Source organism: Arvicanthis niloticus, chromosome 11 (assembly GCF_011762505.2).
Source record: "Arvicanthis niloticus isolate mArvNil1 chromosome 11, mArvNil1.pat.X, whole genome shotgun sequence".
Taxonomy (NCBI): domain Eukaryota; kingdom Metazoa; phylum Chordata; class Mammalia; order Rodentia; family Muridae; genus Arvicanthis; species Arvicanthis niloticus.
Window position 1 is genome coordinate 42,028,254 of NC_047668.1, and position 26,726 is coordinate 42,054,979.

The 26,726-nt window shown below is 48.7% G+C and overlaps 1 protein-coding gene across 2 annotated transcripts in view; it reads right to left on the reverse strand.

Annotated features, from left to right (window-relative positions):
* The window catches only part of Hpcal1 (hippocalcin like 1), a 105,901-nt gene extending 79,501 nt beyond the window's left edge, over positions 1-26,400 (reverse strand). Inside the window, exon 1 of one of the 2 annotated variants that reach the window (XM_034514374.2) lies at positions 26,158-26,400. The gene's annotated coding sequence lies outside the window, so the exon portion shown is untranslated. The remainder of the gene's footprint in view (positions 1-26,157) is intronic. The other variant, XM_034514375.2, reaches the window with a different exon arrangement.
* Between the last annotated feature and the right edge of the window lie 326 nt (positions 26,401-26,726).

Sequence of the window (26,726 nt, forward strand, 5' to 3'; positions counted from 1 at the left end):
TCTCTCTCACACACACACACACATCCCTGGCCCCTGTACAATGGAGATGACCCCTACTGCAGTTGTCTTTCTTGAGGTGTTAACAAGTATCAGACCATTTTTCCTTTAAACAAAAGCCTGGTGTTTTGGTTAGGGTTTCTATTGCTGTGAAGAGACACCATGACTACGGCAACTCTTATAAAGAAGAGAATTTAACTGGGGCTTGCTTACAGTTTCAGACATTTAGTCCATTGCCACCATGGTGGGAAGGATGGCAGTGTGCAAGCAGACATAGTGCTGGAGAGGTAGCTGAGAGTTTTATACACAGATCGGCAGGGAACAGGACGAGACAATGATGCTCTGGGCCCGGCTTCAGCATCTGAGAGCTCAAAGGCCATTCCCAGTGACCCCAGTGACATACTTCCTCCAACAAGGTAACACCTCCTAAGAGTGCCACTCCCTATGAGCCTATGGGGACCATATATTTTTTTTTAATCATAACATCCATCTTAGGAGTTCAAGAGCCAGCTTTACCCTTAACTCCAACCGTCTGTAGACAGAAGCTTAGTGAAGAAAAGTTGGGGGTCCCAACACAGTTTTGCTGAGAAACACTGAGGGCAGGCATGGGGTGGCAGCTAGAGTCGAGAGAGGCCCCAAGAACATAAGACACTGGCTGTGTAGACACTGGCTGAGGACACTTAAATGGAAGGAAACAGTCCGTTCCTGGGAAGTAGGAAAAAGGAAAATGGGAGGCTGAGTAAGAAGTAGCAGGCAGACATTGGAGGCTCTGCCCTAACTCAGTGTGATCTCCCAGAGTCACTTCCCCTCTGGGAACCACTGTGTTGTCTTCTTCAATGGAGGCAGGAAGGGCGGGGTTTGATAAGCAGGCCCAACATTAAGTTCACAGAATGCCAGTTCTGCTTCAGCATCTGTGGCTGAGGAGCCCTGTGCCTGTCCTTAAAGAGTAGGACACAGTCCTTTGTACTGGACAAGTGCAGTACAAGGTAAAGGCCCCTTACGAGTCTCTACTGAATCCAGCCTTTTCCAGACCTGTACTGATGGGGAAGCTCCTTGCTTGGCACCAGGCTCAGTCTCCCTCAAGCCTGTGGGCCAGATGGAGGCATCAGAGGCTTCTTATTGGTGTCCTTCCAGATGCCAGGGAACATGGCAGCATCTTGCTTCCAGAATCTGCCACCTCCATGTAGCTTGAGAGTGGACCCATGTGTTACTCTTCCCCAAAGCCATGTCTGTCCCCTCTTAGTGTGGCCCTTATCCACAAAGCTGCAGTGAGGCGTTAGTCTAAGGCATGGCCAGTACCCCCAAAGCAGGACTGTAGCTTTTACCTGGTCCTCTACAGAGTGCCTGTCTGGGACATGTGTCTCCCTGTCAGCCGCCCTGGTCCCTCCCATATACCCAGTACTTTGCTTGTTGAGTGTATCTCGAATGGCTCTTGTGATGGTTTGTATATGCTCAGCCAGGCAGTGGCACTATTAGAAGGTGTGGCCTTGTTGGAGTAGGTGTGTCACTGTGGGTGTGGGCTTGAAGACCCTCATCCTAGCTGCCTAGAAGCCAGTATTCTGCTAGCAGCCTTCAGATGAAGATATAGAACTTTCAGCTCTTCCTGTACCATGCCTGCCTGGATGCTGCCATGTTCCCACCTTGATGATACTGGACCAAACCTCTGAACCTGTAAGCCAGCCCCAATTTAATGTTGTTCTTATAAGACTTGCCTTGGTCATGGTGTCTGTTCACAGCAGTAAAACCCTAAGACAGCTCTCAAGGCTGTCATAGACCCAAGGCCACCCAGCCTGACCTACGAATTCTTGAGCACATCTGAAGTTATAAAGAATGGGTGCAGGTTTCAAGAACAATGGGTTAGACAGAAGGGTCTAGAAACTGCCCAGCTTAGTGTTCTCCACACTTGAGCTAAAGGTTTGTTTGTTTGTTTTAAAAGAGACAGGGGCTCATATAGCTCAGGTTAGCTTTAGACTCTATGTCATCAGGGATGACCTTGAACTTCTGATCATCACACCTCCACCTCTAAATACTGGGATGTGACTACAGACATGCTCCACCACAACTAGGTTTATATGGTACTGAAGATGCAGGGCTTCATGCATGCCAGGCAAGCCTCCTAGCAGCTGAGTTATATCCCCAGTCTGGGCTAAGGGCTATATAATTAAACCTTCCTAGAATGTTAATAAAACAGACACTGAGGCTTACAAGATGGACAGAGCCAATGAGCCCACTCTGGTCCTCTGCGGCCTCAGCAGCCCCTCTTCAGAGCTGAGCAATAGCAGTTCCTTCTACACGCCTGAGTGAAAGCAGAGCCTTGGGGGTTGGCAGCCCAGGGATGTGCAAAGCAGATCCAACAGTGTGAAAATGACACTGGGGATGCCTTGGTTCCCTCACCAAAGCCCAGCAGGGGCAACCTACTCAGCTGGGGTGAGAGTCAGTGTGATAACCCTGCCCATGGCCACATTTCCAGGTCCATTTTAGACCAGAAAGAATTTTTTAGGAGGAGGGAGGGAGCTGAGGAATGCCCCGGAGCCCTAAGAGGCAAATGAATCACCCAGAACAGAGGCAAAGCACCCAGGCTGATACACATATGGAAAGGGACCCACTTCCATCTGAGCTTTATCAGGGACTGCTTGTGTCTGCTTTAAAGGGAAAGCCTCATCCCCCCCAAGAGTGCATGCTCCACCCCATGAACCCCACTGCCCTTTTCTATCCTACTGCAAGGACTTCTCAGGGTCCAAACGTTAGGAGAGTCGAGAAAGAACACTTAAAGAAGAAATCCAGCCCTATGCTTGGAGCTGGCACCCCTTCCTCTGAAGGAAGGAGTGGGGCATGGGGTTTGAAGAGAAAAAGAAAGCGTCTCCAAGATCAGAAAGCAGATGCAAGGCTCCAGAGGCAGAGAGGCTGCATGTTTGGCTAACAGCATGTAACCGGGGACTCCTGGGAAAGCGTCCAGAAGCCCGTGTCCAGCACAGGGCTACCAGCCAGTACCGGAGTAGTGACTGCACTTTGCAGGCAAGTCTCCAAAGAGTGTTCTGAGGATTGTGTGCCACACACAGGTCTAGAGAACAGCACTGGAGGAGACAAGAGGGAAAAGGGAGAGCCCTTGTCCCAAGAGAATAAAATGAGCTGTGACAGCAAGGGACAGGAAAGAGGGAAGTTTCCAGAAGCTGTTGAGGAGATACTCTGCAGGTGGTGGGCTGAGAGTCTACACTTAACACGCACACTGCTCAGCCGTGGGCAGCCACTGGCTGGCCAAGCCAGGCCTGGCTGGGGACTCTGCATTTCCACATAGAGATAGGCAGTCTTGTGTTTGGAGGGCAGTGGCTTAGCAGGCACAGGGGTGGGCAGGGAGCTAATTACTAGAGAAAACAAGATAGGTAGGTATCCAAAGGAAGCCAAGAATAACTGGCGTCCCTTCTTCAGGGTTAATGCTGGCTGATGCTTATTTAGGCAAACTGTCCCTTCCATGTGGAATAAGCTAAACTGAGCTCCCCCAAACCCACATGTCAAAGTAATTTGCATAAGTAGGTCACCAAAACCACTTCACTGCCCCAGTGACCTACCATCTTGAATGGAGAATGTTCAGGTAGGAAAGTAACCCAAATCTTGCTATGGTATTGAGGGCTCTCCAGAGAATAAGAGCTGGTAAAAATACAAAGAGACCTGTAGAGAGATGATGAGGGGACCGGTCCTCATGGTTATGGAAACTGAGATGTCCCACAACCTGCTGTCTGCAAGCTAGAGCCCAGGGGAAACCAGTTGGTGGGGGTTCTAGGCCAAGTTCAAAGGCTCAAGACCCAGGAGCTTGGTGACCAAAGAGGAGAGATAATATCTACTCTTCCTCCTGGGTGATGACTGGTTTTCATTCTCAGTTTAATTGGACTTAGAATCACCATGGTGACTGGTTGTATACTCTGGGTGTATCTATGAGGGTGCTTCCAGAGAGGTTTAACTGAGACAGGAAGACCTACCCTGACTGTGAGTATCAGCATCCCGCTGGCTACAGTACAGATCTAAATAAAAAGATGTGAGCTGAGCTCAAAACAAACAAACAGACCCCACCACTACCCAGTCTCTCTCCTTCCTGATTGGATGTGGTGTGACCAGCCAATTCAAGGTCCTGAACTCCCCACCATCATTAATTATACCCTTAAACTGTGAGCCAAAAAAAAAAAAAAAAAAAAAACCCTTTAGTAAGTTGCTTTGTCATATCAATAAGAAAAATAACCAATACATTTGGTTAGCACATCTACTCAGACACTCAGGGGACTATATAATACTCTTACCCACATTGGGGAACGTATTGATCCAAATGCTAGCCTTTCAGCTATCTACTGGCTCCCACGCTAATCTCTTCCAGCAGCATACAGAAATGACACTTTACTACCTACCTAGTCATCCCTCAGCCCAGTTAGGCTGGCACATCATGCTGGTGAGCAGATGTCATAGCTACCCTGCATGAAGCACTATTCCAGACTGAGGGTCAGAGGCATCTCAGTTCTGTCTACTGGGAGCTGTTAACCCAGAAAAATCACTTAACCTCCCTGGGCCTCTGTGCCCGCCTCCATAAAACAGGGTTCTGGCCATCACCTGCCCACTGTGGACCGTTTCTGAAGAGATGGTGGTGTCCCTTATGGCCGCCCCTCGGTATCCCACAGGCCCAGTTCCTCCCACCTACCACTCATGAACAAAAATGACCTCAGCTCAAGCCCTTCACACTTCCTAAATCTAGCAGGCCATTACGAATGAAGCTTCTGGAAATGAGAAGTTATGGGTCTGGTGTTAGCCATAAATCACCCACTTATGAAGACATATATAGTAAGTCATTAATGTTAGCACCATCTGCAGCAAATGCTTCCCAGAGAATTAAGCCCCCCCACAGTTTGGCTCTAAATAACTCCATTCTCCACTGGAATAAGCCAGGGCTCTTGGCCAAATTCAAGTCCTGCTGAAGGTAAGGCTACCAACACCCACAGATGACTCTGGCAAACTGGCTCCTGTCCTGGGCTTAAAAATAAAAATTAAAAAAAAAAAAACCACAAAAACCCAACACTCTCCAGTGTTACTGAAATAAGGAACTCACATGAGCAAGACAAGAAAAAGCTCATAGAATCCCCACAACAGTTTGAGCAAGTCAGTATGACTCACGTGTGGAGAAACTTAGGCTCAGAGTGTCTTGACTGGAAACTCTTGGGAAGCAAAGAAGGGTCTAATTCCAACACACTCTGCAGGCACAGAAGGGTCTAACTCCAACACGCTCTGGTCTCCCACAGGTCGCCTGTGTGAGCGAGTAACCCCAGGATTGACAGTACTCATTCTGCCCTAACAGGACTATGCTCTGTGGAATGCGGGTTTGGAATCATTTAGCTGGAGCTGAGCAAGGTAAAAGCATTCTTCCAGCTCAGTTGTGGCTGCAAATCACAGGAATGACAGGTGAGGCTTGATTCCAAGTGCGCTGTACATTGGACAGCGTGTGAGGTCACAGGGAGGTCACAGAATTCTTCAGAGGTCCTTGCACTCCTTGCACTCCTTCCCTCCCTCCCACCTCGGTGTAGGAGCCACAGGTTAGTGGAGGAAGCACCCAGGCAGAAGCCCTCTCTCTGTGAAGAAGGGCATGAATTGAGCATGATCAAAAGCTGGGGGCTGGAAAGGAGGAGTGTATAGCTGGTAAATGGCAGTAGCCCAACTTCTTGAGATCCACAGTGGACATGGAGGAGAGGCTGTGATGGCCAGCCGCCCATGCTAAGAACCTCAGGCATCTGTTAGCGAGTGCTGGCCAATTCTAATGCACGGGCTTGGTGTGGCCTACTGTCTATATTCTGCCCAAAGGGAGAAATCACGGGAGTATTATTTCCTTACTAAGGCTGTAGAGAGAGAAAAAGAAGAGCTAGAGAGGCTGAGGGGAGCCTCCCTCCTGTGCTGGGAGGCCAGCTTCAAGGAAGCTTTCTGTTACCCTAGCCTAGAGCACTGGCCAGGATGGATTCACCTATTGTCTTAGTCAGGGTTACCATTGTTGTGATGAAACACCACAACCAAAGCAACTCAGGGAAGAAAGAGTTTATTCAGCTTACACTTTCACCTCAGTTCATCATCAAAAGAAGTCAGGACAGAAACTCAAGCAGGGCTGGAACCTAGAGGCAGAAGCTAATGCATAGACTGTGGGGGGATACTGCTTACTGGCTTGCTCCTCCGGGCTTGATTAGTCTGCTTTCTCATAGAACCTAGGACCACCAGCCCAAGGATGGCACCACCCACAATGAGCCAAGAAGCCCTCCCCCATCAATCACTAATTAAGAAAATATCCTACAGGCTTGCCTACAACATGATCTTATGGAAGCATTTTCTTAATTGAGGTTCCCTCCACGGAGAATGCCTTTAACTTGTGCCAAGTTGATATAAAACTATCCAGCACACCTATCTTCCAGGTGAGCGGTGAGGCTCAGGGTGCCAGTATGGAAGAAAGGCAGGCAGGCTGATTCCCAGCCTTGTCCCTAACCCAACCTCTAAAGAGGGGGCCATCAAGATCAAAGCAGGACTCACCACAGGCTTCTGCCATCTACTGTCACAACCCAAGGGTAGCATGCCAGAAACTGCTTCCCACCTCACCATGTGAGCCGGTAGGCATCCATTCAGAGTCTCTTGGCCAGTGCCAGTGGGTAGGAAGACTCACACACCTATGCGGAGGAGAAAACTCAAAGGAAGTAGAGCTACAGAACATTAATTAACTTTGACAGCCCCAAGCCAGACTGGGAGCAGAGCTCCCGTGCAACCTGCCACCTCCCAGTTTTACTCAGTCCAGATGTAATTTCATGTGAGCCCTGAAATGGAGTCCAGGCACTGTGGGGGAGGCGGGGGGGGGGGGGGGGACACACAGCTCTGGTCTCTGGTGACCACCATCTTTTAGTATTGGGGCCCTGAAAGACAGCCGCACTTACAGGCGGTTCAGAGACTGCACGGGTTACACACCAGAACAACAGCCTACTTCCCACATAGTTTAAAAGTCGCGAACAGCTGCTTCATTTCCCAGCTACCCTCACAGAGCATGGGGAAAGGCCAGGCCAGCTTCACACGACCAGTCAGTGGACCCAAAGCCAGCCGGCAGTGGCACTAATTAGCCCCGGTTGAGCCAGAGAAAGCAGGACTCTGATAAAGGGCTGGGAGCCAGATGCACCTCAGGCAGGTGTTTAATATGAGCTTGCAGCTGTGTGCCTCAGCGTGTCTTAAAGTTACAGGCTGTGGTAGGAAGCCACTGCAACCCTGCTTCCCCAAACACAGCAAGGCAGTCAGTCCTGGGCCCAGCACTGTTCCATGCAAAGCCAACCAATGTGTCAATAAACTGAAAGTCCCCACAGACACACTCTGAACAGCCAATGCAGAAGTGGGTGCTGGGAAAGGCCCCAAGTATATGGGACCATAAAACTTGGGACCCCCATGTCTACCCTGGCACTGCCACTATGAAGCCCAGAGAGTGCAGATGCATCACCTTTTGAACCTCAATATTTTATGGTATATGCATGTGCGTGCAGATGCACATGTGTGTGCATGTATTGGTTGTGTGTGTGGAGACCAAAGGTCAACCTAAAACACATTCCTCAGGCACTGTCCAGTCTGTTTTGTGAGACAGGGTCTCCTGCTTGCTTGGAACTCAACAAGTGGCTAAGCTGGCTCACTATCAAGCCCAGAGGATGTATCCATCTCAGCCTCCCAGTGCTGGGGTTATATGAACACGCCACCGTGTCCAGCTTTTTTACATGGATTCTGGGAATCAGACTCAGGTCCTCATGGTTGGCGAGGGGCACTGGGAGTCAAAAGCCAGCAAAACCCTTGGTAGAAACTGAGGCAGAAGAGAAGTGACTTTCTTTCCCAAGGAAACCAACAGGTAGTTCTGGATGAACTGAGTCTTGAGATAATGTTCATAAGGTCTCCTGACCCCCAGGCCGAATAACAGATCACTATCCTGCCCTGCAGGGGTCAGCACAGAGCAATCCACCACCCCCCACCCCCTCAAGGACTTTGCACAGGGCCCCTCTCCATGAAGCACGGTCACCATGACAACCACAGCCTTAACAACTTTGGCATTTCCACAGCCTCTGATTGATCCAGGGCTTAAAATTAACATTACAATGAATCTGTATTTGCATTTAATTTATTTTGATTGACTTTTACATAACAATTTCTTTAGGTTTCACCCCTGGCCAGTGAGTTCTCAGTACAGACCCCAAAACTAGCAAGATGTAGCTGGTCCTTCTCAAAGGCCACCATGCACAATAGGATTGATTTCTTCCCTGACTTTCCTCAACTTCATTTTGTTCAATATTCTTTCCTTTCCCTGAGATGACAGGGCCATTGGTTTGAAGTCCACCCTCTTTTTTTAAAAAAAAGAAAAATATTTTATTACATGTATGTGCTTGTATGCAGGTCATGGCACACGTGTGGCACTTCAAGGGCGACTTGCAAGAGTCAGATCTCTCCTCTCACCACGTAAGTCCTGTGTTTAAACTCAGATCATCAGGCTTGGTGGCAGGCCTCTTTACCCACAGAGCCACCCCACTGGCCCTTGAAGCCCATCCTTGAGACCATGTTCTTGGATCCTACTGTAAAATGAAAGATAAGAAAGAGACAGGGGCAAACACCCAAGGTGTCTCTGAAAGCACCACAGTGAAGTTCAGAGAAGGGAGGGACACTTTCCCACTGGTGCGTCCCAAGGGCCTGGAATGCACTGGACACTCCTATTTGTTTGATGAGCAGGTAGCATTCACTGCCTAGGCTAGTACACACGAAGCTCAGACAGCGGACTCCATCACTGCTGCTGTAGCTCACTCCTGACAAAGCAAGGCACTTCAGAATGAGGTGCACAAAGGGGAAAGCACTTGACACCACCAACATCTGCAATAGTCTCAGCTACCATCCACCACAACTCCATCCATCTCAGGGGCCAAATGGAGGCCTGGGCAAGACCAGATGCTGGACAGAGAGAACAAGGCTTGTGTGGGCTCTGCTCTCTGGGGACTCCATCTACTGGGGAGAAAGAGCTTCTTTCTCGAAAAATGCCACTGCACCATGTTGATTACAAGCTACACAGGGCATGTCAGAAAGAAGAGGAAGTATTGCCTCTTGTGCTGTTTGCTTTTATTAAATTTGTATCTGTGTGCTTGTGCAACACTGTATGTGCGGTGTATTGGGACGTGTGTGTTCAGATGCACGCATCCATGCATGCAGAGGCCAGAGAGGTTAGTGCCCTGCCCTATTATTTCACGCTGCCTTATTCTCTTGAGTCAGGGTCTCTCGGTGAACCTGGCAGACAGCTAGCTCCTGAGATCCTCCTGTCTCTGCCCCACCTGCAAGCACTGGAGTTACAAACCATGCCTGGCTTTTTTGTTGTTTGGTTTCGAAGACAAGGCTTCTCTGTGTAATAGCCATTCGCTGGTCTGGAACTCCTCTGTGTAATAGACCAGGGTGGATCACAGAGATCCTCCTGCCTCTGCCTCCCGAGTGCTGGGATTAAAGGCATGCGCCACCACCCAACCATGCCTGGCTTTTTTTTTTTTTTATGTGGGTTCTGGGAATTGAAACTCAGGTCCTTGTGCTTTAGTAAATACTCTCGCCCTCTGAGCCAGTTCTCAGCACAGCACTTGAAGGATGAGTGGCCCTCTGGCAAGCACAGACAGGTGGAGGGGGATGGTGTTCCTAGCAGAAGGAGCAGCATGTATGAAGGCGCGGAACAGCGAGATGATAATTATCGACATCCTTTATGTCTATGGGGGAACCCCTCATTCTGGTGACCAACAGGGAGTCTAGCCTGCTGAGTGAAAAACAGTAACAGGGACCAGAACGTCTCTCAAGCAGGCAGTGATCTATCTGGGGGACTTTGAAATGATTCATCCTGTGTTGGGCATTAGATCCATGAAGAACACATTTGGTTACAAACAGTGGCTTAGACAAAAGAGGGTTTTGTCTATGTTACACCTGTGCCAAGGCTCCAGGGCTCAGAGTTTAAGAGGCCATCAGAGACCTAGTTTGTTTATCTGTTTTGCTGGTCTTGGTCCAGGAACTTCAGCCTCATGGTCACAAAAAGGCTGCCCTATTTCCAGAAATTTATCAGCTTTCCAGGCAAGATAAGGTGCTCTGAAAGCTTTGGGATTTTGGTGCTTTCTTTGGAACAGGGAGCCCATTTGACTGACCTTGAACGTCTCCTGGCTAAACTGTCTGGGCTTCCCTGGCTGGGGAGCCACTGAGGTCAGGCTTTGTTTCCTAGCCTTGTGTAGAAGAGCTTTCTACACTTGCAAATCCCACATACTGAGACTTCCAGGCAACCAACAGCCTCAAAGATCACCTTCCGGCTGCCTTCCTGGACCACACACTGCAAAACAAAATTTTGGTAGATGCCTGGGAGAAATGAAACCTATGTCCACTCAGAGACTTGTAAGCAAATGTCCCCAGCAATGTTATTCACAGTGACCCAAAGTGGAAACAACCTGAAAGTTCATCACCAGATAAAGGAACTAATGGAGAGGGGTGGGGTATACCCCTGTGGTGAGATGTTACAGAATCATGTAAAAGCACAGTGTGCAGCTGTTTGTGGTACTGCATGCACACAAGAAGCACCGAAGTATATTCAACAAAAGAAGCCAGACACAAAAGGTCATGTGTTTGATGGTTCTGTTTACCTGCAATGTCCAAAGCTGGCAGACCCATAGAAACAAAACATACATAATGGGTTTGCAGGCCTAAGGCTAGAGAGACTGGGAAGTGATTGGGAATGCCGGAGATTTCTTTCTTGGGGTGATGGATGTGTTGTGAAATCTGATTGTGGCAATGTTCGACTTTGTGTGAGTACTAAAAATGGCAGAATCGTGCATTTTTTGAAAATTAAGATTTTATGTGTTTGAATGTGCACCACTTGAGTCCTGGAAGTTGCTGATGGTCCTGGGATACCATGTAGGTGCTGGGAATCAAACTCAGGTCCCCTGTAAGAGCAATACATGTTCTTAAGAGCTGAGCCATCTCTCCAGCACCACAGAATTACATATATATATATATATATATCAATGGCTTTTGTGATATATGAATTATACCTTATTTCCTTCCTTCCTTCCTTCCTTCCTCCTCCCTTTCTTTCTCTCTTTCTTTCTTTGGTTATACAGACTTTCAATCCTCCTTCTTTCACCTCCACAATATAAAGACACCTGGCAGGTAACATATGTGGTCCTTAACAGGAGAAGACAAGGGGGAGGGAGACAAGTAAAGTCATTTCTTGCTTTCCACATTTGTCATGGACATAGTCCCTCAAGATCACCACCTAGTACCAGGCATGAGCCAGGAGGCCATCTGCAAGAAGCCATAGTAACCCTATGGTTCCCAAATCACATGAAGAAGACCAAGAGCACTGGGTGAGCAGAGGGAGGCACCCACCTCAGATTCCAGCACACAGACTAAGGATTGTTGACGCCGAGGATTGGAGGATACCAGAGCCCAGCTGGATGAAAGAAAGGAGGGAGGGACATACCATTATGTGAAGAGACCTAGACATTGAAAGAGAGGTCTGTCTACAGCTGATAGCTCGGGTTTGCATTTAGAAATCTGGGTTGGTATGTGTGTGTGTTGGGGGGGGGGGCGCGTGCAACAAGTTTGTTCCATGAGTAAAAACCTAACAAATCAAACCCCTGCAGGTCCTCCAACCTCTACACACACTATAGCACACATGCATTCACACATATATGCACATATACACAGAAAAGAATGAAAACTATAATAAAAAAGATTATGGAGAAATTGAAAGGGGGGGTCCCCAGGGGGAGAATAAATTGCCAGCCATGCAAAATAGTCATAGGCAAGCAGACAGACAACACACAACGGATGCCCATGAATCACAACCACTGCAGAGCTGCTGGGTCATCCTGGCAGGCAGGTACTCATTCTCCCCGTAGGGACAGGGAGACAGTTTCCACCCTCAGATCATCATCATAAAGCCTATGGCTATGATGGCTTGGACTAAGTATCCCCCAAAGGTCCATATGCTTCATTAGTTTTCTATTGTCTCAGTTATTGTTTCTATCGCTGTGGTTAAACACCAGGATCAAAGCAACTTGGGGGAGCTCACAGGTCATAGTGCATCATCGGGGAAGTCAAGGCAGGAACTCAAGCAGAGGCCACAGAGAAATGCTGCTACTGGCTTAGTCTTCAGGGCTTGCTCGGCCTGCCTTATTATACAATCAGGACTACCTGTCTAGCAGAGGCACTGCCTCCGGCGGCCTGGGCCCTCTCACATCAATCATTAAATGCCATTCACAGACTTGCCTATAGGTCCATCTTTTTCTTTTTCTTTTTTAAAAACAGGGTCTCATTGTATAGTCTTGGTACTTTGTAGATCAGGCTAGCCTCCAGCTCACAGTCTCTGCCTCCTAAGTGCAAGATCCTGCCTCCAGTCCACTCTTAGGCCATTTTCTCAGCTATGTCTAGGTTTGTATCAAGTTGACCAAATCAACCAGGACAGCTAATCCCTTGTCAACTTGACATAAAGGCTTCACTATAACTACAACCTTTCCTTTCCCATTTGTCCCCAAGACCATATGTTAATATAGCAATACAAAAATAATATAACTTTCAAAAGTCCCACTAGTCTTTAAAATTTTCAATACTTTAAAAGGTTCAGTCTCCTCAAAACACCAAAAGTCTCTTTCAAAGTTCAAAGTCTCTCTAAAACATCCAAAGTCTCTTGACTGAGAGCTTCTATAAAAATCAAAACAAGTTAAATGATTTCTTAGCCCAAGCAGGAAGAACCAGGGTCAGTTACATTTATATTCACATCAAAGTGAAACTGAAGTCCAAAAGTGTTCACTGTGTCAGACATCTGGGATTCAGTCATGATCTTATAACCTTGTACAGTTCCACGTCCTTGGCTTTGCCAGCCACAGTACACACATCTCATGTCACAGGCTCAGGCTGGCTCTGCTCGCAGCTGCTGCTGTCCTGGGTGATCATTCCATGGTACTAGCATCTTCAAAACACTGGCGTTTCTACTGCAACTGGGCTGCACCTTCACCAATAGGCTCTCTTCTGGGACTCTGACCCTGCCGCTCCATGATCTCCTCAATCCTGGGCTTTCTACTGAAACTGAGGCTGCATCTGTACCAATGGCCTCCCATAGCCTCTCACAGTGCCAAGCCTCAGCCCCATGTGACCCCTTCATGCCTTCAAAACCAGTGGGAGACTCTTAAACATTACCAAGTTCAGTGACAAGCATGAGGTACAGCCTTGGCCCATCTTAACTGCAGCTTCTTCATGCTGACTCTAAGGAAACATTTCTCAGAAGATTTCTCCTCAGTGGTCAACTATGGCTAATTCTTCAGCCCCAGATGACCAGTCTTCATTGTCCCAGGAAAGCAAAGGTTTCACTTTTGTGGTCCTGGTCTCTTGTTAATTACAGCCAATCCTTCAGCCCCAGATGACCAGAACCACAAATTCTTAATTCAAAATATAACTAAATACAGCCCTAATAGCATTAATTCCCCTCTGTAAGTACCCAAGCCAGGCCTCTAATACTACTCTCAGTATTTTTATCTTCCAAACCCCCAGAGAAGCCATTAAGATCTGAGGATTCAATGGCATTTCTAACCCAAACTTGTAAATAAGTCCACAATCCTTCTGCAAACACATGGTCAGTTTGATTATCGAGATACCCTATTATCTTGGTACCAATTTCTGTCATAATTAGGGTTTCTATTGCTGTGATAAAACACCAGGACATAAAGTAACTTGGGGAGGAAAAGGTTTATTTTGTCTTAGAACTCTAAGATCACACTCCATCACTGAGGGAAGTCAGAGAAGGAACCTAGAGGCAGGGACTGAAGCAGAGGCCATGGAAGAACACTGTTTACTGGATTGCTCTCCATGGTTTGCTTGGTTGCTTTCTTACACAATCCAGGACCACCTGCCCAGAGGTGGCACTGCCCACTGTGGGATTGAACCTCCTGTGTCAATCATTAATCAAGAAAATGCCCCACCAACATGCCAACAGGCTAATCTGATGGAGGCGTTTCCTCAGTTAAGGTTCCCTCTTCCCAGCCTTGTCTGGGTTTGTGTGGGGTTGACAAAACTCAATCAGGACTGGAGGTTTTGGTGAAACCCTCAAGAAGTGGGACCTAGTGGAAGGAAATCAGGTCATCAAGGGCCTGCCCAGAATGGAATGATGGGACCCTGACATCTTCTTCCCAAGTTGTTTCCCATCAATCTCAATACTTCCTGTGTCATAACGTGGGGCCAAGTGGCCAGACACACAAGCATCTGAAATAGAGAACCCAAATAAATCCCTCTACCTCTAATTGTTGATATTACATTTGTCTATTTATTTTTACTGCCTGTGGGAGGTCGAAGGCAGCTTTGGAGAATGGGCTCTGACCTTCTACCATGCAGAGCCTAGGGATGGAACTCAGGCTGTTGGGCTTGGTAGCAATTGTCCTTAAGGGCTAAACCATCTGCTGGCCCCTCTCAACCTTCCAAGGTTGTGTGTGTGTGTATGTGTGTGTGTTTGCTTGCTTGTTTGTTTGGAGACAGGCTGTAGCCCTGGCCATTCTAAAACTCACTGTGTAGACTAGGGTGGTCTTGAACTCACAGAGATCCACTGGTTTCTGCCTCCCACATGCTGGGTTTAAAGGAATATACCATCACTCCTGGGCCTTTTAAGTTATTTCTCTCAGGTATTTAGTGATAGAACAGGGAGAATGTAGCGACTGTGGCCATAACACAAATTCAGCAGTCCAATTTTAAAATGTCCTGGACCCTGGGTCAAGGCTGGGCACACAGCCCATAACAGTTGGACTCACTTGCTGAGTTCTACAGGGAACTCGTCATTCTTGCTAAATGAGCTTCCTGGCTTTGGTAAAAGGTCTAAAAGATTCGTTGTTGTTTTCAATATATGGTCTCAATACATTTAAGTGTTTCAGGTAGGGAAGGGGGGATGTTAATAATTAAACAGAAGAGGGTTAAAGGTGAATGACGTCAGAAATCATGCTGTGGGTGAAATCAAACAGCTGACCTCTGCTTAGAGAAAGTTAATTCACATGCATCCCTTCAGAAACACCACGTAAGGTGGGGCTTATTCCATTTCTAGGATGACTGGGGTACCCAGGAAACTACAGTGGCATACCTGGTCTCCATAGCAACATACCTGTCTTCAGTGACAGGCAAGCAGGCTTCCTGTCTTGGTGCTGGATCCTGGAATGGCCAGAGAACCCAGCATCAGGAAGAACAATGTCTCAACACTAGAGCCCTGTTCTTTTCTTTTTCTTTTTAATTTGGTGTCCTAACAGTGAAAGCCTTAAAGTTATATACCAACTCAATGGTATTTTGCTGACAACTGCAGGTTTCTTTCTCCATATCATAAACACAGTGAATGAGCCATAAAGCTGTGCTTTGGCACACATCTAATCCCAGGAACAATAAGCAGCCACTGAGGCACTGGTAGGAAAGGCAATGGTGGGCTTCTCACATGGCACAGCAATGCTAGTTGCCTGGAGGGAGCCCAGCTCACAGAACCTCTATCCTTATTCACCCTAAAATTAATCTCTGATATTAGCCCATTTCTCTGATGGCTGCCGCATCATCTTAACTTTCCATTGCTGATTCAATATCCTGGACTCTGGCAAAAAAAAAACAAAAAAAAACAAAAAAAAACAAACCTACGGGGAATAACAGCCTCTGGAGGGACGCCACCAAAAGTCTGGTTTGACCCTAACGAGGGTTGAGATGGCCCCATTCCCAGCCAGCAGATAAATACAGTCCAGCCAACATCAGCCCACAGCATCTGACTCAAAGGAGAAGATGAAGGATTCTCATCAGAAATCCTTTGGTTCCCAAGGAGGAATGCCAGCAAGTCCTACCTCCAGGTCACGAGGGAATGGCTGGACAGGGACATAAAAGGTTACTCTCAAAAGGGAAACTGGACACATCAGACAGACAGACAGACAGACAGACAGGAGATGGTACCTAAAAAAGGAAGAACAATGAGAAGACTAACAGAGACTACTGGTCCTAAGGCTTCAAAAGGCCCCAAGTGAGGACTGGCAAGAGAGCTCAGCAGATAAAGGTATCAGTTGCTGAGCCAAACAACCTGAGTTTGACGCCTTGAACTCACATGGTGGACAGAAAGAACTGACCCCGGCAACTTGTCCTCTGTCCCCCAAATGCACATGCGCACACGGACAAACACAGAATACACCAAATAACTTTTTTTTTTTTTTTTTTTTAAATAATACTCCAAGTGAAAGCAACGGGAGCCAGGAAGCTTTGTTCGGATCAAGACACAAGTGAATGTCCACATTCAAACAAACAAAGTGGCAATGTGCCGTGGATCAGGAACAAACTGCCCTTGGCCACAGTGACAAGGCGGATTTCTTGGAGGACACTGGACGTTTTTTGCTTATATCCAGCCTAATGCATTTTACTCAATATTGAGTTTAGATTGAGTTAACAAATTCTAATGGTGTGTTTATGATACACTTCCATTAATTAACACAATCACAAGTATGGAAGTTGTGGGTTCCAGACAGTCTGGGGATAGGAGGGAAGCTGGGTAAACAAATTAGAGGGAGCATGCTAGGAATGAGGTAAGCAAGGGCTACATGGGGCAGGCTTCTTCTAAAAGCCAACCAACCTTCCTTCCTTTTCCCTTCCTGTTTGCCTTCATGCATGTCTGAGCCCATGGAGGTCAGAAGAGAACACAGGATCCCCTGGAAGTCAAAGATAGCTGTGAACCCCCATGTGGGTGCTGAGAAAAGAACTCACATCGGTGATCTTAACTGCCGAGCCATCTCTCCAGCCTGTTTGTCTTTTACATTATAAAAATCATGCATGCCTATTGGAAAATTTAGAACTCACAGAGATACAAAGTTGCAGGGAAGAGAAATCGGTTCCCAGCCAAGCTCAATGCCTGTCCAGTTTAGCCAATTCCTTCCCATAGTCCTCCTCTGGCTTTCCCCTCTCAAAGCATAAGTAAAATGAAGCTGTCTGCATAATTGTATATTTTCGTTCCCAACCCCATACTTAGGAAATGCTTAAGTTCCCAGTGTCCAACCCCAGGAACTAACTCCTACCATCCAACGATGTGCTAATTTTAAAAGAATTCATAGGAATCCTCTCACAAGACCAATTTGAAGCAGAATCTGGTCAGTATTTTACATCACTAAATATACTCTGACCTGAAAAATAATATGATTGCTTGTCCTGTGCAATACTTCATAAAGCTGACGTCTCCCTAATTTACAATTAATCAAACTGAGAAGCACCATCTCCCGGTCTCTTAGATCATCAGCACAGACCCTCCCAAGAACACAAACCCGTCATTATAACAAGGACTGCATCTTCACTGGTGGCTTTCCTTAGTAGAGCACCCTGTGACAACAGTACACAGCTTCTAAATAAGGCACTGAGTCCAGAGCCCAAGGGCTGGGCCTACCTCCTAACCTCTCTGCCAGAGGTGCCACTGTGAGTGAGGGTCTCTCCTGGTCTCTCCCAGGAGCCCCGCCTACCTTGTCCCACACAACAAAGCAAAGACTGAATGGTGGCCAGGGCAGAGGAAAACCCCAGAGCTCAGCTCTTGGGCATTACCCCTCCCCCGTCTGCTTTTGTCTTGTCTGCACTCCAGGCTTGGGTCTCCTCCTAGTACCCCATTCTGCAATGTCACCTCTCAATACAGCAGTTGCCAAGGTGTCTGTATTTTCTAAGAGAGAGTCTTCATTAATTTCTTTTTCTTTCTTTTCTCTTTATTTCCCCCTACAGTCAGTCTGGCTACATACATTTTCTCAGTATGCTCTTCATTGGATGTGTCTTACCACACAAGTTAATATTTTTTAACCATTTTTTTTCCTGAACTGTGGTACTGACAGAGGCTTTGGAAGTCATCCAGCCCTAAGCCCCACCATCTGACAAATGAGGAGGCTGAATAGAGAGAGAAAACCTTCCCTGTGCCAAGTCGAAGCCAGACATTAGCAGGATGGGGATTATTCCGACAGCCCATAAAGTCTTGAGGACTCCCAAACCACCGTGTGACCATTTTAACAAATGCCCAAAACAAGCACACACCAATCAGTGACATGCAAAAGAGATGCCACCAGGACATTGGCCTGGCCACACAAGCCTGCAGAGCAAGCCCTCAGGCAAGCTGTGGAGATTTTAAATAATTCAATGCACCCATCATTCTATAGAGGAGCAAGTGGGGACTGTTCCAGCACACATCTGGGCATCCACTGTGCTCCTGGCTCTATGCCAGTAAGGGAGCGTCAAGCAAGAGAGATCTACAGGGTTCCAGCTTCAGAGACCCACTGTCCTAGGACAGGTAAGTAGACGGTTAGGCTCTCTAGAGGGGCACAGAGAATAGTACCACAGACCAGATAATACTGGCCTGAAAAAAAATGGGTGAGATTTTTTTTTCCAGAAGCTTCCAGATCAGTAACTCTCCCAGAGCCATTTTCAGAATCACATTCCACTGTCTATCCATCCAAGCTATATATGCCCACAGCCATCCTGCCCAAGGTACCCTCATAACTACTACCCCCAATCGTGGAAGACTGTAGAGCACATGGCATGAATGTACCATGTGATATTATGGCCCGAAGGCTGAACCAATGCTGAGACTGGGTGATGAAGGTGACGACAATGATAATGATGATGGTGATGATGGCAGAGATTGTGGTGACTGTGATAATGGTGATGACGGTGGCTATGGTAATCATAATGGTGATTATGGTGATGGCAACCAGTGATGACTGACAGCTACGGTGACGACTGATGTTGACAATGACCCTGGTGACATGGTTTTCCTAGGGAGCCAGTAACTTCCCCAACACAAGCTATGGGAGGGAGCTACAGGCTACAGGGAACCCCTTATATTGCCTTGGGGGTGGGGGTTTCCCTGGCTGAGAAGCCCTGGGAATTCCTCACTTTTACTTCCCCTGGCCCAGTCTCACTAACATTCCCAAACCACAAGTTCTCAGTCGACAGTGAGGCCAGGGAACCATCAGGACACACTATTTTAGATTCAGCAACAGAATATTAGGTACAGATGGAGTAAAAATAGCAATCCCTCATCTATCCCTTCAGGATGAAGGCAGTGGCATCCTCCAGACAGATCAGAGTTCTGACATGGGTGTGTCCCAGAAAGGCTTGTTTCTAACTTCACTGAAACCAAGGCAGCAGCCACCGGTCACATGCCACGCTATGTCACTGTCCAGGCTGTGCCACCAAATATGGGACCCACATGGACACTGTGGAAGGGGTTTTTTGTTTTTTTTTTAACCAAGTGTATATCCAGCTACATTTGGGCAGGGGTTATGTGGGAAAGCTCTGCTTGGACCCCAGGCTGGACAGCATTCAGTTGGCCAGGAGCATCTATTAACAGTCCCACATGGTGAATAGAAAAGAAAACAACAACACAACACAAAAAAACCTCCACAGTCCTGGAAATGATTGGCTTTTAAGAGGTTCTCAGTTTCCAAAAAAAAAAAAAAAAAAAAAAAAGGAATTACAGGGAGGCAAATGGACAGTGTAGACGTGACAGGGAGGGGTGAGGACCGCCATCGGCTCTGCTTCCAGGAAGCATCCTTTAAGCAGAGAGAGAAAGCGGAGAGCTGAGTATTCCCTTGCTGCAGGAGGAACGTGGTACGATTCGTGCGCACACTGCTCCAGGGCCGCCTGTGAACATTCCCTGTAGTCCTGCTCAGCCTGAGAAGATACCAGCATCCAGATGCTACACGTGCTTTCCAAGTACTCCCTGGGGCTAGGGGCAGGAAGCCCAGCCTCACCGGGTCTGAGAAGCACCATGCAGAGTAGTCTAGGCAGCCCCCAGAATTAGGGTCCCTTCTGGGCAATAAGAAAACCTGAGAAGGGTCTTTTAGAAATCATGAGACAAAGAAGACCCAAAATGATAGTCTTCTGAACTCCAGACCCAGACCCTTCTGGGCTCCATACCAGTAGCTGTCACACACAGATCTGCCAGTCCCTTCAGCCTGCTTTGAAAGGGATTATCTAACGGCATGGAGGTGCTACCGTTCAAGGAGGTTTAACCAGTGACTGTGATCACAGACTTGTCGCCTTTCCTCTGAAGGTCCAGGTGGGCCCAGAACCCTCTCAGACAATACATCAGAGAGCATGGACTATGACAATCCCCACACTCTTCTTCTCCCAAGCTCCTTTACAAGTGGAAGAAAGTAAGACATTGTCATGTCCTACCATGAGAATTGCTTATACCGCTGGGAAAGAAGTAACCTGTAACCCGGGGGGGGGGGGGGGGGGGGGGGGGGGGTGTTCTGGAGACCTGAAGTCTGAGCACTGTCTGCATGGGGTACATGGGACACTTTGTGCCTCTGCTGGTGCACCTGCCAAACAGGGCATCTTCCTCCGCTAGCTGCCTTAGCACCCACAAGTACAAGAAGAACACTACTTCTGAAAAGCACACAGCATCAAAACACACCTTGACACTCAACCACGCCCTCTCCCCAAGGATGCCCACCCTCGCCACTTACTCCCCAAGAGAACTCTCTACATGTGGGTAATCCAGCCGCTTCTGCCAGCTGCACCAGATATAGACGAAGACACACCGTCTACCCCTTACCCTGAAAGGTGCTACCTTAGTTTAGGAAATGATGACAGGTGTTGTATGGGAAAATCTGAGCATCTGCCCAGGCCAGGCAATACCAAGCACCCAGTAACAACCAAAGCAGGGCAAAAGGCCTGGTTCAGTTCTTAGCTCTCCAGTTTCCAGTGCAGATAGTCTTAGGCTATTTATTTTGTTCTGAGCCTCCTCAGCTTTTACATCTAAAAGACAAGTTTGATGCAGGTGAAAAGCAAATTCTAACTGGTAGACTCCAGGATGAATCCAAAGAAGATATCTCTTGACTCAAACCTAGGAAGCAGAAGGAGAGAGAAAAGGTAAGTCATAGAATGTGACGACAGGCGGCTGTGTGGGAAGGAGCTTGGGACAGGGGGTGACTGCACGTGAAGATGCGGCTTCATTCAGAAAGATTCAAGGAGCCTTTGCCAGACGATGGCCATGGTTATATAACAATGAACTGATGCAAACAAACAAACAAAAACTGAACTGTACACTTAAAATGGGTATAACTCTATCTGAGTTACAGTATATCGTTTTTAGAGGTAGGAAGCTTGTAGTTAGAAAATTCTGGAGGAAGAGATTAGAGAGAGAGGTAGGAACCACCCAGCCTCCCACTCTACATCCTTCTCAAGTATCCACTTAGCAGGTGTTTCCCCCAGAAGCCCCCTTGCTTCTATCCTGGACAGGGGGCTCCCCTATGTAGGTCCCTTGAGCTCCAAGGGCTTTCTGATGATTTTCCTACTTCATCCTCAGCTCAAGCCCTTAAATTGTGCACCAGCAGTAGAAAAGCCCAGGTCCAGCTTGCCCAGAGCCTGACTGGGAGATACTCACAGGAGGTGTGGGAAACAGCACTCACGGAGAGAGGTCAAACCCGAATGGAAAGGAACAGGTAACCAAATGTGCATCTGAGTTGCTGGTGGCAGGGCTTCGGTGACAGAACCAGAAGCCAAGCTACATGGTTCTGACTGGAGAGAATAGGCCAGCACTTCAGATTCCCTTTGAATATTCACCAGGTGCAATAAGAGACAGAAAATGAGACCCAGAGTTTTCACAAATGAGGAGGAGAATGTTGTCTAGACGTGACAAGTAGATGTGACCAACACAGAGAGTTTTTGGACCTGCTGGGACAGGTAACATGAACCCCACATCCCATCCCAGAACATGGGGCCAGGGCTGCAGCCAAGGAGGTGACACAGGTGTGTGTCACCAACTGTTTGGGGAACCTGGCAGGTGTACTGGCTATACTACTGCTGCTGCTACTGAGGGACTGACTCAGACAGACCTAGAGCAATGGGCGATTTCAATGGAGACCCAAGGATACTGAAGCAAAATCCATGAAGGCTGTGCAAGTTGAGCCTCCCTCCCCCACCTGCTTCCATTTTAAATTTAACTGGCAGTACTAGGGGGTTGAGCCTGGAGCCTCATGCAAGCCAGGCAAATGATCTAACACAGAGCTACAGCCCCACCCGTTTCTTCCTTTCTTTAGGATTATAGGATCTTCACCATGGTGTGGTTACCAGTCTTGAGCTTTCTTAGTCACAGACCCATTGCTGGCTCCTGGAGAACACAGTGGACTGGGGACGAGAGGAGCTGAGCTGGCACCTCCACCCCCAGGCTCCTGGCTGCTTGCCAACTTAGGCTGTACCTAAAACACCACAAAGAAACAGATACAGTACCAGGAAAGCATGCGAGGTTAGCAATGCCAGGGTGCCTTGGGCTTGTTAAGGTAAAGGAAAAGAATTCTAAGAAGCCCCATCTCTTGCCCCTCAGGTGGCAGGAGGAGAGCCTGGGAGAAGCGAAGCTTCAGTTAGTCATGGCTCATAAATGCAGAGGTGTAAAACTTTGCCTTGGAAATTTATTTTTACTTGGACCTACATGGTCAAGGTAGGGTTCGAGTGTGTGTGTGTGTGTGTGTGTGTGTGTGTGTGTGTGTGTGTGTGATTTCTATAGACTCACACTTTGCTCAACAGCACCTAAGAAATGTCCCACCTGTCAAACTATATTGATTATCTGAAGTTATATATTACAACCTGCTCCATGAGAGCCTGGCCTGCCAATTTTTGTTCTTTGGTAAAAAATGATTTGAAGTGAATATTGTTCTTCTACATAGAGCAAGGGGCATTAAGGGAGTCCCTCAGCCCATCCTGATATCTCCATATATTACATCCTCCACAGATTAAGAACCCAACCCAAAAAGAGCTAGCTAGCTACAGGAGCTATGTGGGATTTACGGATACACAGCTACCTACCGTGAAGAAGCCTCAAAGACTGTAGGTTAGTTAGAGTGGGGAGCCTCAAAACAAAGCACAGTTAAACTCTCTGTCAGCTCATCCTAACTCTATCTGGACCTTCCAGTCCCAAGCACAATAACATCAGGGCCTGACAAACACTCAAAAAACATACATAATCCCCCAACAAGCCTGGGCCAGCATTCTCACACATCAAACAAGCATGGCTTGGGATTTGCTGGAATGCAACTGGTCTAATACAAACCAGATCCCAACCTAGCTTAACCTTCAATCCCAAATAAAAGCTGGGGGTCCCCATGAGGGTTTGGGATTATCGATGGGTTGGAGGTAAATCCAGAGTTCCACCATTTATAAGGGACAATCTAAAGTCTTAGAATGAGTTTGAGAGGAAGGCATATGAAAGTATCCTCCTGTCTGCTCAGTGTGGAACAGGATGTGAAAGGCAACCCTTGGGATTCTGAGCACTAAGCTCCAAGGCTAAGATGTGCAGGCCGACCACCTAGCAGAAGAACACAGCCCTCTGTAAAAAATGGAGCTGGCCCAGCACGGGACCCTGAACCTATTCCTTTTCCTGCATGGAAATTTCTAATTCTGCATAGCCTTGTGGATAGAGAGAGGGGCTAAGTCAAAGTCTAAAACAATTTCCTCTCTCTTTCTCTCTCTCTCTCTCTCTCTCTCTCTCTCTCTCTCTCTCTCTCTCCCTCCCTCCCTCTCCCCCTGCCTCCCTCCCTCTCCCCTGTCTCTCTCCTTCCCTCCCTCTTTTCCTCCCTTCCCCTCCTCCCTCCTCTCCCCTGTTTCTCTCCTTCCCTCCCTCCCTCTTTTCCTCCCTCCCTCTTTTCCTCCCTCCCCTCCCTCCTCTCCCCTGTCTCTCTCCTTCCCTCCCTCCCTCTTTTCCTCCCTCCCCCTCCCTCTCTTCCTCCCCTCTCAGCACACTATTGGCTGCGTATGTGACCAGAGTTTGTGCAAACCCCTGTTCATCTGGCCGGTCCACCTGCTCTAGTCTCTCCACAAGCCAACAGCCTCCCAGACATCCATTCCCAAAGTCATGACTCCTGGCCTATTATGAATCATTTCATTTACAGCTATGTTCCACCTAGGGAACAGTGTCAAAGTAGGGCTCAAAGGAGCAGGTAAGGTTAGGTTGTGGCACCACATCCTCCTACAGGGAGAGGCACTGCCCCTGGGCCTTCCCATTGGCACATTATCCAATAAAACCTCAAGAGCGTGGTAATTACAGGAGCTTTCAAAAGTGAAACAGAAATAGATCGAAGGCCCAAATACTGGTTTGCTTGAGACAAAGGGCTGGCATTAGGAAAGCAAAACAAAACAAGACAGCTTTTTGGTCGTCTTCTGAGCTGAGAAAGCCAGACTGCTTTTTTAAAACAATTATTGAATCTGATTTGGGGGAGATAAGATTCCAATCAAAAACCTTTTCTCTTTAGGATATAAATCAAGACTGAGAGCAGGTGGCTTTCTAAGTGAGCCCCTGACATCAGGATTAAAAAATCAGCTTATGACATCCCTGGATGGCCATCATCTTAAAGACCTCAGGGCTCGGAAGACAAATCAAAGAACCCAAACAGGAGGTTTCTGCTCCAAACACCTGCTAGACCTTCCAGCTTCTTACAGAGCACAAGTAGGGAGCACGACGGAGCATGCAGGACTCTGGAACATATCCCGTACAAAGGCAGGTGGCAGGCATCCCCACCAGTGCTCCATTTTGAGAGCCTTGCTTAAAGGCAGCTTTTAAACTGGGAAGGATCCTGAGAACAAGGTAGGGAAGGGAAGTAATCAAGCGATCTGACAGGTGCCCTGCTGCAGCCCCATCCCGCCCCTCTGGCTGGCGCAGTGCAAATACAGAAGTGCAGGAGGCTGAACTGTCAAGATCAGTATGCATATTCAGGGCAACGCAGTTTTATCGGGTTTCAATACTAAATATATTTGTTTTTTTTAATCAAGGGGTGGAATTGGAAGGAGGGTGCCCCCACCCCACCCCGACCTACCTCATCCTCCTGAATCAGGCTGACTGCATAGCCAAGGCAGGCGGGGGGGGGGGGTTTGAGGGGGGGGTGGAGGGTGTCTTAACAGGATTTAGAGTCCTGGCGAACACCCTCTACTGGGTGGACTTGCTAGTGGTTATAACTGAGGATGGCTTCCTGAATGACCAGGCCAGGAGAAAGGCTCCAGGTACCCCAAACTGCGAGTCTACAAAGACCGCCACTTTCTCACCGCAACTCTAATTCCAGATCGACATCCTCCAGGCACTTGTTGAACAAAAGGGCTCGCGAGTCTGTAGTCGCAGCCTTCCGGAACGCTGCCCGGGCGCAGGAGCCTTCCGGGCTAGCGCCCTGCGCAGCGGGCTCCCGCACACCCGAAGGCCGCATCACGCAGCCAGTAAGGTGCGGAGAGGAGGAATAGCACACAGCCGCCTAAACTTTCTCAATCTCCAAGCTTTCGCTTGTGAAGTTGGATCCAGGAAGGAGGCACAAACCACCGTACAGGAGGAAATGAGAGCGTCATCCACAATAAAGGCAAAACGGATTTCTTTTTAATGAGATGAGAATCCAATGAATAGCAAGACTCTGGGTCAAGAAGTGCGTTCTCACACAGTCAAGACAGCCCCAGAGGGGCCGTCCTCATTTGATACAGACGCAAACTGCGACCCAAGAAGGTGGCCTATCTCATGCTCAGGTCTCAGGGCGGGTCACGGCGAGGCCAGGGCTGGGTTGGTCTTCCCAACTGCTCAAGAGCTGATCACTGCCAAGGGAGTCCCTATTCCTCTTCGAAGCTCACAATTATCCACGTGGACCTTGTGAATCTGCACCCCGTGGGGGGGGGGGGGCGGTCAACGCCCGCTGTCCACCAGGCAGGTACTTTGCCTATCGGGTCCTAGTCGTACCCTCAGGTTCCTGAGCTACGCACTGCACAGAGCGACACCAACGGGGGCTCGGCTTGCTGGGGCAGACCGCCCACGCCCACCCCGCCACCCCCACTCTGCGCACAGCGGCTCCCCCTCGACCCTCGCCAGCACTAGTCCCCACCGGCAACTGTGCCCCGACACACAATTCCACAAAGGTAGTCTGAAAAGTGCACATCCCATCGAGCACAACGATCCCCACGAGGACACGCCATTCTAGAGCCACGCCACCGTCCGCGGTCAGCTGCAAGCCCACTACGCAGAGAAACAGGCACATCAGTACCGGCGCACACACACCCGCGCACTCGCACAGCTGGGTCGCAGCGAGTGGATCACACACGCTCCCTCCACGCAGCCTAGAAGTCCCGCAGCCTCCCCTTCCCTACCGGCTCCGGAGCTGGACGCGGTCCGCTGGCTTCTTGAGCCCAAGTTCGGAGGTGGCCGAGGCTGGGGAGGTGACCGAGAACGCGGGCGTCTGTGCGCCCGCAGCCGCCGCGTCTGCTCTACGACCTTCGCCGCTCGGAGAAACAAAAGGATCCGCCGGCCCAGGAGAGAGCGAGGTGTGGGCGACCGCCGCTCTGCAGGTCCACCACCCGCAGCCGCCACCAGCCCGGGAAGGAAGGGAAGAGAAGGCGGGACCCGGAGGCGGAGGCCGGGGCGGGGCGCATCGCAAGGGCGGGCACTCAAGTTTCCAACGGCCCCGCCTCCTGCCTCGACCACGCCCCCAGTCTTAGCCCCGCCTCAGCCTCAGTCTGGTTACGCCCCCACCCTGTGCCACACCCACTGCTGGACCTTCGGTGCGCCAACCCTGTTCCATATATCACCCTGACCACTTGCAGATTCTCAGAGCAGCAGAGTCTCCTCTCGGTGTTAAGGCCACTAGAACTCAGGGGAACGGGGTAAAGGAGGGGTAAGGAGTGCCGAGCACTGGTCCCACCTCCCTAACCATTGGCCT